General features: G+C 48.5%; 1 protein-coding gene across 1 annotated transcript in view; it reads right to left on the bottom strand.

Annotated features, from left to right (window-relative positions):
- The window catches only part of LOC144275014 (uncharacterized), a 45,544-nt gene that overhangs the window by 4,668 nt on the left and 26,623 nt on the right, over positions 1-14,253 (bottom strand). The gene's annotated exons all lie outside the window — the stretch shown is intronic.

Here is a 14,253-nt window from a genome sequence, read left to right on the forward strand (position 1 = left end):
CAAAGAAGGGTCCCAGGAGGAGCTGTAATGAAAGCACACTGGCTCTGGATGAGTTCCCGCCATGACACTTGGGGTAAGTTACACTGTTTCTTTCCAAAGGGTAATTGTTTGTTACTCTCCTCAACAAGAGAGTTACATGAAAGTAAGATACAAAAATTACAGCTTTTTTCCCCCATGTACATTGTTCACATCAATGGTTCTCAACCTCTGTGGCTCTCTATGAGTTACGTGGGCCACATCCACACTATATATATATATACACACACACACACACACGTGTATAGCCCTGAGGATGGCACATGGTCTACAGCTGTGTGCTGACTGGGCCGCAGGTTGAAAACCACTAGCTTACATGCTTCTTACCAACTGGGGGCTATGGCTTTCTGAATAGTTACCTCTTAATTTCCTACTTTCTTACAGAGAGGGGTTCCTACTCAGTTTTCTGTTTTTGTTTTGGGGTAAGTCATTTAGAAGTTGCAGTAAAACAAAATACTGAGTATGGTTTAATTTAGTTACTTTCAATATATTGCTCCACATGGCACTGAGTGATGAAACATGGAGCTCCACAAAGGTAATGCCAATACCTTGAAGGCAATAAATGTGTACGTTCATTATTATTTAAATTGCACATAAGTAGGCTTGGCCGAATTTGATTTTTTTTTTTAAATAATTTCAGAGGATAATATCACTGTTTATTTTTAAGCATATATTTTTCAATTTTTATCAATTTAAATTTCCACAGTTGCCAGAAATTGTGTGGCAACAGACAAATAATGACAGTAAATACAGAGATTCAAAAAGTTAAAGCTGTATACCTGCTAAAACAAACGGTGTGTCAAAATACGAGACTTTCAGGGTTTGCAAGCAGCCTATCTCCTATTGATTTTTTTTTTTTTTTTTTTGGTCAGTTTGTGTGCACAGGGAAAACAACATTTGCCAGCATTTACTGGTAAAAATCTCATCCTTCCAAGCCTACACTTTAAAAAAATAGAAAGAAAATCTTAAACTAAGTCTATGTATTTTTTTAATTTTCTTAACATTAGTGAAGGTTGCTCACATCAATAAATTAAAGCATAACAATTTAGGAAATACAAAAATTAAGGATTAAAAGAATCAAAAAAGTTGCGAAGTCAAGCACTCAGGTCAGGAAGTGCCAAGAATGAGCAATGCCCATGCAACCTTAATTTGCCCCCCTTGTGCATGTGCATTATGATAATACAGGATCACGTAACTAAAGACTAACTTATTTATTTACCCAGGCCCCCTGGTTCATTTGATGCACAGGCCAGTTCTGCTCTGGGAATGAATCTCAGATTTTGTAGGGAAGGAGTGTTGTCTGCCTCATTTACTGCAGAAGCTAGAAGATTTGACGTGAATGAGGCAGGGGATGGCAGAAGAGAATGGATGGTTTTGTGATTAGGGTAGTCAAATGCCACCTGAAAATGTGGAGTTCTATCCCTGCTCCTGCCACAAAGTTTGTGTGTTGCTGGGCAAGTCACTTTCAAATCTTTTCACTTTTGCATGTTAAAGGCTGTATCATAATGCACATGCACAACGGGCCTGCATTAAGTGGCCCGAATGAACATTGCCCATGCATTTCCTAACATCAGAGCATTTGACTTTGCAACTTTTTGATCCCTAACTTTGTATTGCCTAATCATTTAGTTAACTGATGGAAACAACCTGAACTAACACTGTGCCAAGTTATTTGTGATGTTGTATTGTGGTAACATTCCGGAGCCCCACGTCAGAGAGCACGTCAGAGAGCCCCTTTGCCACAAGCACTGTACAGGCTAAAACCACTGCCCCTGCCCTATAAAATTTAAAGCCTAGGCGGAAAAGGAGAGTCCCTTAGGAGGAGCTGGCTGAAAGATCCAGAGGTTAAGTAAACCCATGCAGGAAAACTGGAGGAAAGCGAACAAGGCTATTCAAGGTCAGACAGGGCTGCAGGAAAGAAAGAATGAGTTCCCACAGCCTGTGATGGGGGAGGTGCTTCTGGCATGTGCAGCATGGGAGCAGGTGTTGGGACCCTGCATGGAGCCATTGGCTGAACCCTGCTCACTCACTAGGGCTGGAGCAGCTTGTTAGCTCCCTCCTGGATATAAGGGAAGTGGGAGTGGCCTCTGGGGAGAGAGAACTGTGGGGCAGGGGGTCCTGGAGGGAAGCACTGGGAGTGGCCAAACTCTGTGGGAAAGCTCAGGCTAAGGTTTCTGTGTTAAAAATAAAGCCAAACCCAGGAAAGGTGGGATAGGTGAGCTCAGATGCTGGGCTCAGACTCTGCTGAGGTCAGTTTGGGACTCAACCTGTCCACACTGCCAAAAGGATTAAAGGGACCTAGGAGGGATTTTGTGTCAAGTTACTGGGGGAAAGATGCCCTAGTGGGGGAGGAAATTGATACCACAAATGGTCTAGAGGCTGAACTGCTTTAAAGAAATTTGTCTCCAACCAGAGAAATTGAGATGGGGAGCATGAAGAATTGATGAGAAAGGAAGAACCTGGAGAAATCCTGTGGCAAGATGATGCAGTGGGAGCGGGAAAACAGTCTCAGCAGGGGCGGAAGCCCCATCCCTCCAGACATTTAGAACTTAGGCCTGGACACTGAAATCGATACAACCCTGCCTTTCTCCAAGGTGGAGGGACAGGATGAGACCCAAGGAGGCTTTTCAATCTTCAATCCCCATTAACTCACAGAAGGGTGTGTACGGGACACTCCCCCTCACATGGGTTCTGGGGCTGATCGCACTGACACCTAAGGAACTAGAGAAGACGCCTGAGCAGAAGCCAGCCTGGGTGCTTCAGAGAGACCCCCTCAACCCCCAAGCTTCTGACACCTGAGGGGACGGGAATCCTTACCCAGCAAGGTCACGTTCTCATAGTTCTCCTGCATGACATCCGCATAGAAGGCTTGCTGACTGGAGTCCAGCAGAGCCCATTCCTCCTCAGTGAAATACACAGCCACATCCTCAAAGGTCACCGGCATCTATATCAACAACAACAATCCCCTATTTAAAACTTGCTGTCTCAGCAACAACCCCAACTCAGTCAGAGGCAGGGCTCCAGAGAGCAGGACACTTTCCCTGGCAAGCAAGGGGCATTTCTGCAGAATTAAAGCTCTCCATCACAAAGGACAAGAAGTTCCTGGCCTGTCTGGCTCAGAGGAGGATTTCAAATGGGGCCCGGATGCTGCCGCATTTCCTCCCAATAGACAGGCAGTTTTGGCCCCTCTGTGCTGCTCAGAGCTTCCCTGGTAGCAACAGAACAAAACCTCATCCTTTTCAGAGTCGTTCTACAGAGCCTGGGAGCAGCTAAGAAACTCACCAGCGACACATGAATTTCTGTTTGTTCCTGCTATTCTGTTCAATACATGAGATACACCCTTCTAGTGGCTGGTCTGCAAGAAGGTAATAGTCTACTACTGCCACTACTTAGTGGCTGACCCATGAGAAGATAGCAGACTATTACTGCCCCAGCAAACAGCACTTCTTTAGCTCAAGTGGTAGAAGTCCGCGCTGTGGTTTACCAAACCCACACGCATACTAGCGAAAGGTGGATCTGAAAGTAGCTTAAGAACGTAAGAAGGGCCATACTGGGTCAGACCAAAGGTCCATCTAGCCCAGTATCCTGTCTTCCAACAGTGGCCAATGCCAGGTGCCCCAGAGGGAATGAACAAAACAGGTAATCATCCAGTGATCCATCCCTTGTCGCCCATTCCCACCTTCTGGCAAACAGAGGCTAGGGACACTTGAAAGCATGGTTTTGCACCCCTGCCCATCCTGGCTAATAGCTATTGATAGTCCTATCCTCCATGAACTTATCTAGTTCTTTTTTTAACCCTGTTATAGTCTTGGCCTTCACAACATCCTCTGGCAAAGAGTTCCACAGACTGACTGTGCGTGGTGTGAAAAAAATACTTTCTTTTATTTGTTTTAAACCTGCTGCCTATTAATTTCATTTGGTGACCCCTAGTTTTTGTGTTATGAGGCGTAAATAACACTTCCTTATTTACTTTCTCCACACCAGTCATGATTTTAGAGACTTCTGTCATATCCCCCCTTAGTCATCTCTTTTCCAAGCTTAAAAGTCCCAGTCTTATTAATCTCTCCTTATACTTGTTGCCCTTTTCTGAACCTTTTCCAACTCCAATTAATCTTTTTTGAGATGGGGCAACCACATCTGCACACAGTATTCAAGATGTGGGCCTACCATGGATTTATATAGAGGCAATATGATATTTTCTGACTTATTATCTACCCCTTTCTTAATGATTCCCAACATTCTGTTCGCTTTTTTTGACTGCCACTGCAGATTGAGTGGATATTTTCAGAGAACTATCCACAATGACTCCAAGATCTCTTTCTTGAGTGGTAAGAGCTAATTTAGACCCCATCATTTTATATGTATAGTTGGGATTATGTTTTCCAATGTGCATTACCTTGCATTTATCAATATATTTAGTGTAATTAAAAATCTTGTTAAAGCCCATTCAAGCCCACACTGTGTGGAGCTGGAGCTTCCAATATTGCTCTCCCAGTGCAGCTGATCTTCTAGCACAGAGAAAGGTTTCAGAGAACCAGGAATTTTTCCCTGGGCAGCGGCACAAATTTTTGCAGCACTCCAAGAGCTTAAAAAAAATGAATGCTCTTCCCAACCAGTCCGGAGGATAAAAAATGATTCAGACTTCTCCCTAAGGCTGCCTTCCCCAGTCTGCCAAGAGGCAGCCATCTCTGCTGGTCAATTCCAGGCTGCTCTTCAGAGCTCTGTGGGCATTTGTGAACCTGACCAGAAGCTCTCTCTCTCCTGCTGCTGCCCACTGTGAAACTCAGCAGTAGCAGAGGCTTCAGGGGAGTTATTAATTGAGGGCGGGGGCAACTGGAACCTCGTGGGGAGTAGGGTAACAGAGTTCCCCACACAGACTGCTTCAGACCTTATCACATGGCAACTAGATAGACACACAGACAGGAGATGGAGCCCCTAAGTACAGTCCATGGACAGCATCCCAGTAAGAATTCCAGCAACCTCAGTGGCTTAATGTGGGGAGGTGGGATCTCTTCCATGGTCTCATTGGTGCTTCCCCTCATCAGCCTGCTGGCTAGTCACCTCAGGGCTGTGACTAGCAGGAGTCAGATACATTTTTCAGTGCCAGGTCAAGTGACTTGTTTCCTGTTCCACAGATGGGCAGAATAGAAGTTCCCCCTCTGTTTTATGAAGTGCCAGCAGGTTTTTCACACCCTGTCCCCACCTCCTACTCCCTCCCTCTGTGTATTTCCTGCCCTGCCCTCCCCTCTCCAGGGCAAACCCTTCAGCAGCTCCCTGGAAGTCCCCTACCTCAGTGAGCAGTGCTGCATCCTGCACCAGCTGTGCGGAAGCCATTTCCCTGCCCTGTCTCCCAGCAGATAGGGACGATCTGCAGCGAACGTGGACGTGATTCTGCAGCCTGTCAGGGTGAGAAGGGCGATGGGGCAGGTTCCAGAAGGGGTGTTAGTCCATTTCACACCCCAATTCCTCCCAGGCTCTTTCCCTGCAGACACACACTCTGGACTCTGCAATGTTGGGAAAAGGGTCACTTCACTACAGGGCAGACCTGGCCCCTCCCACAGGACTAAACCCACCAGGACATTTGCAAACCCTCCCAGTTACACAAAAAAAAAAAAAAAAAAAAAATCTCTGAAGCAAACTCTAGAAAAGAGCAGAATCAAAGGAGCCGTTTTGGGGGATCCCCCGACACTGTCCCCAGGGCAGGACATTCCCCCAGCAGCGTGAAGACCAGGCAGAGGCAGGAACTGGCTTTTCCTTTCTCTGCTGCTCAGCGGAAGTTATGTTTCCTCCAAACCCAGAAATCCCTGCAGTTTCAAGACAGTGAGCAGATGTGAACCAAATCCTGAAGAGATTTTATAACAACATTTGAGGAGTTGTGATTAAAGCAAAGGAGTGCGAGGTGGATGGAGGACCTAGAGGATTCTTAAAATTTCTATACCCCCTCACAGGATAGAAAGTCACCACCTTCCTACTTCACAGACAGTCCTGGGGGGGAAGCAACACCCACAGAGGATGCTTACCCAGAGTTTTTGGGACTGCATGGGGTGAAAGCATTCCTGGGAACCAAAGAGAAGTTGTGATAATTGAGCCTACAAATTTACCCTAATTGTGACCTTACCTGTAAAAAATGAGTGAAAGTTAATGAACCATGACAGTAACCAATAACAAATATTAATGGGAAAAGGTGCAAAGGGGAGACAGACAGACGGACTGCATTAGTCCAAACAAAACGGCCTCCTGATATTACTCAAGGACTGTGTTAAGATCATGCCTGGTAAACAAGAAAAGTGAGAGACCAGAAGTAAATGAACCAAAATTGGTGTGTTGAAAACCAGGCCCACCCAGTGGATAAAATAGCGAGAGGATGGGCTAGTCTAGCCATCATTCCCTTTGGGGGTCCGTAAAAGAAAAGGCTTTGTTGCGGAGAAGTACAAGCACAACAATGGCTGTGTGAAAGAAGAGGAAAGAGCAAGCTACACCATCGTGTCTCCTGGGATCCACCATTACACCCCTGGGCCATCACCACGAGTCTAAGAGGTGTCCTGACCTGGCCAGATGACACAGGTTCTGCCTAAATCCCAAACCTTTCCCCCTCCCTCAGCAAAAGATTTTTTTAAGCTAAGAAGATATGAGTGTATTGGAGAAACAAACACAAATATCCCCCCAAAACCTGAATGTTCAGGAGCCACTCACTAGAGCCAAGTAGATTACAAAAACGCAAAGGTCCCCACTCCTTCCCACAGATCCATGTGGGTCTTTTCAGGGGGTGTCACGATATTCACGAGAAAGGGGGTCACGTGGAAACAGTCACACAAAGGCACCAAGTGGCTTAAGATCCGGCACATCTGATGGATCAAACACATTCCAGTCAAAATTTTAATAAGGGGGAGACTTTCCCCATCACCATGGAGTTCGAAGGGACCCCTCAGTAAAGAATAAATCCAGTACTCGTCCCTCTCTGTTTCCTCCCTACCTGTGCAGAGATGATGCAATCAGATTTCACACACTTTTCCACCCCTATTTTTTACCCCTTTCCTTCCTGACAATTCTACCCCCAATAGAGAAAAAAATTAGAGACATTTAGGGCCCTGTTCATACCCCCCGCCATTATTACCCCTGGAGTGGGGCCACAGCTGAAGACAGCAGCTCAATTGCTGTTAACTCAGCTCCCAGCCCTCCAGGCAGTAACAAGGGGGAGCCCCTGGGAATCTGCCAAGATCTGAGCCTCCCTGAGCCGTTTGTGCAAAGTCACTTTCCTGCCCGACCCCAGCCCTTTCCCCGGGTCTCTCCCCTCACCTGCAGGCTCAGGGGCTGGTGGCGGCAGAGCCCGGGGCTGGTTCCAGCCCCCGCAGAAAGTCCCCACCCGGGCTGGGCTTGCATAGAGCGAGCTGGGGAGCACCAACAGCTCAGCCCGGGCTCCCCCCGGCTTACAATGGAGGCTGAGCAGCAGCGTCTGACCCAGGAAGTTCACCAGCCAGCAAACAAGACAGGGATGTTTCCCTGCCTGCACCCATATGCAGCAATAAGCAGAGCCCTCTTGCGGTAGCAACCAGTGAAATGAATAAACTAGAGATAACAAGGAGTCCGGTGGCACCTTAAAGACTTTATTTGGGCATAAGCTTTCGTGGGTAAAACCCCCACTTCTTCAGATGTTTTTACCCACGAAAGCTTATGCCCAAATAAATCTGTGAGTCTTTAAGGTACCACCAGACTCCTTGTTGTTTTTGTGGATACAGACTAACAGGGCTACCCCTGATGCTAGAGATAGCCCGTCCCAGGGCTGGTCTACCCCCAGAAATTGCACTGGTTTTAATTGAGGGGTCATCTGCATGGGAAATCAGGCCAGATTAACTAAAGGTGTGAAGGTAAAGCACATTAAACCCTTGTGTGAATGCTGATTCCCTCCTTCACTTCCCATGCAGCCCTCTCCTTAATCTGTTTTCAAATCAATTTAGTTTATATCAGTGAATCCCGTTCGGTGGACACTCCTACATTGGGTTGGTGACAAATGGGATTTGGGCTTCCTGGGGCCACGTCCAGTGGTGAGCTGGAGCCCTTTCGCACCAGTTTGCTAGAACCGGTTGTTAAATTTAGAAGCCCTTTTAGAACCAGTTGTTCTGCAAGGGACAACCGGTTCTAAAAGGGCTTCTAAATTTAACCAGCTCAAAGTGACGCCTTAGGCGTGGACTCCAGCTGGAGCACCCAAGGGGAAAATTTGGTGGGTGCAGAACACCCACCAGCAGCTCCCCACCCCACCCCCGGCCCCAGCCCCAGCTCACCTCCGCTCCACCTCTGCCTCCTCCCCTGAACGCGCCACCCTGCCCTGCTTCTCCGCCCCCCTGAGAAGCAAGTGAGGGCTTCACGCTCAGGCCCAGGGAGGCGGAGGGGAGCTGGGGCCGGGGTGGGGGGGAGGCGTGAGGAGGAACCGCTCCCTGCCCCAGCTCACCTCCGCCACCCTCGGTCTGAGCTGGAAGCCACTGCCTGCTTCTCAGCCCTCCAGGCTTCCCCCCGAACAGCTGATTCATGGGAAGCCAGGGGCCTGGAGAAGCAGAGCGGGGCCGTGCGTTCAGGGGAGGAGGCGGAGGCGAGCTGGGGGTGGGGTGGGGAGCTGCCGGTGGGTGCTCTGCACCCACCAAATTTTCCCCTTGGGTGCTCCAGCCTAGGAAGCAGAGGGACCTGCCAGATGCTTCCTGGGAGCTGCCCTAGGTAAGCACCGCCGGGGCTCCCCACCTTGCCCCCCGGCAGGTGCCTCTGGCTCTTAGGGGTGGGGTGGGCACCCCTACGGTGGCCCACGAGACCCTCCTGCCCGGTTCTGGGGGCAGACGGGGAGGGGGTGGATGGGGCAGGGGTCCTGGGGGGGCGTCAAGGAACATGGGGGGGTTGGATGGGGCAGGAGTCCCTGGGGGTGGGGGTGGGCAACAACCTCCTCGTGGAGTGAGGAGGGAACCCATTGTTAAGATTTTGTCTGATCATCACTGGCCACGTCCCCATCGGTCCCACGTCCCTTTTCTTTTCAGGATTCCTCAGCCAACCCCTGGTCCCGTGTCCCCCCCCCCAGAATCCCTGCCTCCCCTGCAGTCTCCTTGTAGCCGTCCCCTCCTAGGGCAAGATGGGGGAGGCCAATGTTAGTACTGCCAGGCTCTCCTGTCTCTTTAAGGCCCCCACTCAGACAGGAACCCAGCTGGCAGGAAGAACCTTCAAAGGCAGGTACTTTCATCATATTTGTGGATGTGTCCAAGACTTATGCCAGTGCAAATGCAGAGCTGGAGGGGCTTGGAGTTTGCAAGGGGAGCAGCCTGGGTTGATCTGGGGTGAAAGGCATGTCTGGCTGAGGGGAGACTACTGGGGGAAGAACTTCTCCCACTTGAGACATAGAAATAAGGTATCGGTTTTTCTGGTCTTTTCTCCCTCTCTCCTTTTTTACAAGTTTTAAACCAAAAATACACAGAAACAATCATCCCCTAAGGAAGGGGTATGATGTGAAATGTTTAGAGATGAAAACTGTCCCAGAGTGACCCAGGTTACAGAGGGGCCAGTGGCACAGGTGGAAAGAGAACCCAGGAATTCTTATTCCCAGCCCTGCCCCAACCCACTAGAGCCCACTGCCCCTCCCAGAGCTGGGCATAGATCCCAGGAGTCCTGATTCCCAGCCCTGCCCCCCACTGCTCTAACTCACTAGACCTCACTGCCCTCCCAGAGCGGGCATAGAACCCAGGAGTCCTGACTCCACTGCTCTAACCCACTAGACCTAACTGCCCTCCCAGAGCTGGGCATAGAACCCAGGAGTCCTGACTCCACTGCTCTAACCCACTAGACCCCCCTGCCTTCCCAAAGCTGGGCATAGAACCCAGGAGTCCTGATTCCCAGCCCTGCCCCCCACTGCTCTAACTCACTAGACCTCACTGCCCTCCCAGAGCGGGCATAGAACCCAGGAGTCCTGACTCCACTGCTCTAACCCACTAGACCTAACTGCCCTCCCAGAGCTGGGCATAGAACCCAGGAGTCCTGACTCCACTGCTCTAACCCACTAGACCCCCCTGCCTTCCCAAAGCTGGGCATAGAACCCAGGAGTCCTGATTCCCAGCCCTGCCCCCCACTGCTCTAACTCACTAGACCTCACTGCCCTCCCAGAGCGGGCATAGAACCCAGGAGTCCTGACTCCACTGCTCTAACCCACTAGACCCCCCTGCCCTCCCAGAGCTGGGCATAGAACCCAGGAGTCCTGACTCCCAGCCACCCCTCCCTTCTAATCACTACCCAGTCTTGCTCCACCCCTCACTGCCTGGGAACAGAGAGCCTGAGTCACCAGATGTTACAAACTCCCTGCTAGGGGCCCAGGGACAAGATCCAATTCTGGGCGAGGAGATGCTCCCCTCTCTGTTTCACTGTAACTCTCTTCCCCGCCTCCTCCTCAGCTCAGGGGACCCTTTGTGTTTGACAGAGGAGCCAGCAGGATGTGCTCATCTGCCCCAGGGGCCTGGTGTATTTCAGTCTCCGGGGCTGTGGGCACAGACGCCTCTGCTTGATTTGCCCCCAGCTCCCTCCCCCATCTCCCCTTATGGCCAGGGAAACTCTGGATGGGGAAGAGACCCTGGCTCCCACGCCCCAGCTTTGTGGGGACAGTCAGTCAGTGGAGGGTAGTTGTTTGGGAGCTTGTCTTTTGGAGATGCTAAAAGAAGACCCGGAGACAGGCTGGATCCCAATCTCCTGTATGCTAATGGTCAATTATTGTGGTTACAGGGACAAACCATCCCGATGTGTAGAAAGAATAGTAAATATGGCAGGCGACCAGCTTGGCTTAACAGTGAAATCCTTGCTGATCTTAAACACAAAAAAGAGGCTTACAAGAAATGGAAGATTGGACAAATGACCAGGGATGAGTACATAAATATTGCTCGGGCATGTAGGAATGAAATCAGGAAGGCTAAATCACACCTGGAGTTGCAGCTAGCGAGGGATGTTACGAGTAACAAGAAGGGTTTCTTCAGGTATGTTGGCAACAAGAAGAAAGCCAAGGAAAGTGTGGGCCCCTTACTGAATGAGGGAGGCAACCTAGTGACAGAGGATGTGGAAAAAGCTAATGTGCTTTTTTTTGCCTCTGTCTTCACGAACAAGGTCAGCTCCCAGACTACTGCACTGGGCAGCACAGCATGGGGAGGAGGTGGCCAGCCGTCTGTGAAGAAAGAAGTGGTTCTGGACTATTTAGAAAAACTGGACATGCACAAGTCCTTGGGGCCGGATGCATTGCATCCGAGAGTGCTAAAGGAATTGGCGGATGTGATTGCAGAGCCATTGGCCATTATCTTTGAAAACTCATGGTGATCGGGGGAAGTCCCGGAAGACTGGAAAAAGGCTAATGTAGTGCCCATCTTTAAAAAAGGGAAGAAGGAGGATCCTGTGAACTACAGGCCGGTCAGCCTCACCTCAGTCCCCGGAAAAATCACGGAGAGGATTTTTCGAGGAGAGGAAAGTGATCAGGAATAGTCAGCATGGATTCACCAAGGGAAAGTCATGCCTGACTAATCTAATTGCCTTCTATGATGAGATAACTGGTTCTGTGGATGAAGGGAAAGCAGTGGACGTGTTATTCCTTGGCTTTAGCAAAGCTTTTGACATGGTCTCCCACAGTATTCTTGTCAGCAAGTTAAAGAAGTATGGACTGGATGGATGCACTACAAGGTGGCTAGAAAGTTGGCTAGATTGTCGGGCTCAACGGGTAGTGATCAATGGCTCCATGTCTAGTTGGCAGCCGGTATCTAGCGGAGTGCCCCAAGGGTCGGTCCTGGGGCCGGTTTTGTTCAATATCTTCATTAATTATCTGGAGAACGGTGTGGATTGTACTGTCAGCAAGTTTGCGGATGACACTAAACTAGGAGGAGTGGTAGATATGCTGGAGGGTAGGGATAGGATACAGAGGGACCTAGACAAATTGGAGGATTGGGCCAAAAGAAATCTGATGAGGTTCAACAAGGACAAGTGCAGAGTCCTGCACTTAGGACGGAAGAATCCAATGCACCGCTACAGACTAGGGACCGAATGGCTAGGTAGCAGTTCTGCAGAGAAGGACCTAGGGGTTACAGTGGACGAGAAGCTGGATATGAGTCAACAGTGTGCCCTTGTTGCCAAGAAGGCCAATGGCATTTTGGGGTGTATAAGTAGGGGCATTGCCAGCAGATCAAGGGACATGATTGTTCCCCTCTATTCGACATTGGTGAGGCCTCATCTGGACTACTGTGTCCAGTTTTGGGCCCCACACTACAAGAAGGATGTGGAGAAATTGGAGAGAGTCCAGCGAAGGGCAACAAAAATGATTAGGGGTCTAGAACACATGACTTATGAGGAGAGGCTGAGGGAACTGGGATTGTTTAGTCTACAGAAGAGAAGAATGAGGGGGGATTTGATATCTGCTTTTAACTACCTGAAAGGTGGATCCAAAGAGGATGGATCTAGATTGTTCTCAGTGATAGCATATGACAGGACAAGGAGTAATGGTCTCAAGTTGCAGTGGGGGAGATTTAGGTTGGATATTAGGAAAAACTTTTTCACTAGGAGGGTGGTGAAACACTGGAATGCGTTGCCTAGGGAGGTGGTAGAATCTCCTTCCTTAGAAGTTTTTAAGGTCAGGCTTGACAAAGCCCTGGCTGGGATGATTTAGCTGGGGATTGGTCCTGCTCTGGGCAGGGAGCTGGACTAGATGACCTCCAGACGTCCCTTCCAACACTGATACTTTATGATTCTTCAGCCTGAGTCCTCCATTTTGGATTTCTAGCTTGTCATAAATATAAAGGGAAGGGTAAACCCCTTTGAAATCCCTCCTGGCCAAAGGAAAGCTCCTCTCACCTGTAAAGGGTTAAGAAGCTAAAGGTAACCTCGCTGGCACCTGACCAAAATGACCAATGAGAAGACAAGATACTTTCAAAAGCTGGGAGGAGGGAGAGAAACAAAGGGTCTGTGTCTGTCTGTATGCTGGTCTTTGCCAGGGATAGACCAGGAATGAAGTCTTAGAACTTTTAGTAAGTAATCTAGCTAGGTATGTGTTAGATTATGATTTCTTTAAATGGCTGAGAAAAGAATTGTGCTGAATAGAATAACTATTTCTGTCTGTGTATCTTTTTTGTAACTTAAGGTTTTGCCTAGAGGGGTTCTCTATGTTTTTGAATCTAATTACCCTGTAAGATATCTACCATCCTGATTTTACAGGGGGGATTTCTTTATTTCTATTTACTTCTATTTTTCATTAAAAGTCTTCTTGTAAAAAACTGAATGCTTTTTCATTGTTCTTAAGATCCAAGGGTCTGGGTCTGTAGTCACCTAGGCAAATTGGTGAGGCTTTTTACCAGACCTTGTCCAGCAAGTGGGGTGCAGGGTTTTGGGAAGTATTTTGGGGGGAAAGACGCGTCCAAACAGCTCTTCCCCAGTAACCAGTATTAGTTTGGTGGTGGTAGCGGCCAGTCCAAGGACAACGGGGGGGAATATTTTGTACCTTGGGGAAGTTTTGACCTAAGCTGGTAAAGATAAGCTTAGGAGGTTTTTTTTTCATGCAGGTCCCCATATCTGTACCCTAGAGTTCAGAGTGGGGGAGGAACCTTGACATAGCTAAACCTACTTTAAACTATCATTAAGTACTACTTACAAAAAGCCTTAAAATCTTAAACTAACTACACTTGTATGCATGCTTAAGTATTATGATACTGTCACCACCTTTGTTATGCTAATTTGGGTAAGTCAAATTCCATGATGTTTCTCCCTTTCTGCTTGTTTACAGCTATGTGTGGCTGCATGCCTGTATCCTGGGTGCTGCATTTCTTACACAGGATCAGAGCAGCTAAAAAGCCTCTCATATCAGGGCAGGTGAGCACATCCTGTTGGCTTCTCTGTCAAACACCATGACCCTGGGTAAATTGTTCCAATGGTTAATTACCCTCACTGTCTAAATCAGGGGTGCCCAATTTATGGCCCACGGGCCATACACAGACCACCAGAGCATTACATAAGGCCCACAGCCTGCTTCAACACAATATACTTACGGCCAATTCATTAGTGTTTTGTCATTAAATAGACAATACTATATATAGAAGAAAACTATCTAAATACATACGAAACAAACTAAACTTAAAATATAAATCAATATGGGGGACTTTAAATCTTATTAAAATATGTAGAATCTGTTTGGCCCACACAAGGTTGTACTTGGATTTATATGGCCCTCCTATGAAA

Source organism: Eretmochelys imbricata, chromosome 14 (genome assembly GCF_965152235.1).
Source record: "Eretmochelys imbricata isolate rEreImb1 chromosome 14, rEreImb1.hap1, whole genome shotgun sequence".
In the NCBI taxonomy this organism is placed as follows: Eukaryota; Metazoa; Chordata; order Testudines; family Cheloniidae; genus Eretmochelys; species Eretmochelys imbricata.